Below are 1,231 nucleotides of genomic sequence, written 5' to 3'. Positions count from 1 at the left end.
AAAATTGATACTATGGTGAAGGTTAAATTATATAATCAAGAGATAGAAAGGGTCAAAAACTTTAAATTCCTTGGTTTATGGTTTGATGATAGAATTACATGGGCATTTCATATTCAGAAAATGATTGATAAGTGCAAAAAAGTTTTGAAGGTTATGAGAAGTTTAGTTGGTCATGAGTGGAAAGCAGACAGAACTGCTTTAAAAGCTATTTATACAGGATTAATAAGATCAGCAATAGACTTTGGTAGAGTGGTTTATGGTTCAGCAGCTATTAGAGTATATACAGACACAAGCTTTAAGATTAATTACAAGAGCATTTAAAACAACATTGCAGGTTGAAACTGGAGAAATGCCTGGAAATCAGGAGAACTGTTGCTAAATGACTGGGTTAGTTTACAGGGTCATGGTCAAGATTATCCTACAAAAGGAACACTGCAGCCGTGTTGGGAAAGGGAGAGGAGACAAACGGGAAGTTTTGGATGGATAGTGGGGAATAAACTAAGACCTTAAATTAGAAATTAAATGTAGTCCAACTGTAGCGTTACCAGTAATCCCTCCCTGAATCACACCTGAAACTACAGTGGATTTGACATGGTTAGAAAGAAAAAGGAAGGCAATATTTATCATAAACTGATACAGGAATATGTTAATAGTTATTATGGTTATATTCAAATATATACAGATGCATCTAAAAGTGTGAGTAATAGGCTAGGTATTGCATTTTATGTTCTAGAGTTCAATATCAAAGTTAATAGGAGAATAAATAATGAATTATCTGTTTACACAGGAGAATTATTAACAATATTATTGGCATTACATTGGATAGAGGAAGTGAGACCGTTAAGATCAATTATATGTTCAGATTCGAGTTCAGCTTAATCAGTATAATAAATCATAGTTCGGAAAGTAGACCAGACATTTTAATTGAAATACAGCAAGTTTTATATCAAGTTGAAATTATGGGTATTAGTGTTATATTAATTTGGGTTTAAGCACATATAGGGATTGAAGGAAATGAAATTGTAGACAAGATTGCTAAGGAAGCAGCACAAAATAAAACCGCTAATATGATGATTAACTTAAGTAAGACAGAAATGAAAAGTATCATTAAACAAAGGATGAAGGAAAGGTGGCAAAAACAAAGGGAGGAAGAAAGGAGAGGAAGATGGTTTTATAGGAGAAATGAGGAGAGCAGGAGGAAGCAGAGGAGAGGAAACAGTTATTTCAAGAC

This window comes from Cyprinodon variegatus, unplaced genomic scaffold (assembly GCF_000732505.1).
Source record: "Cyprinodon variegatus isolate N-32 unplaced genomic scaffold, C_variegatus-1.0 Scaffold27, whole genome shotgun sequence".
NCBI classification, from domain to species: domain Eukaryota; kingdom Metazoa; phylum Chordata; class Actinopteri; order Cyprinodontiformes; family Cyprinodontidae; genus Cyprinodon; species Cyprinodon variegatus.
Note: the sequence above shows the minus strand (reverse complement) of the source record.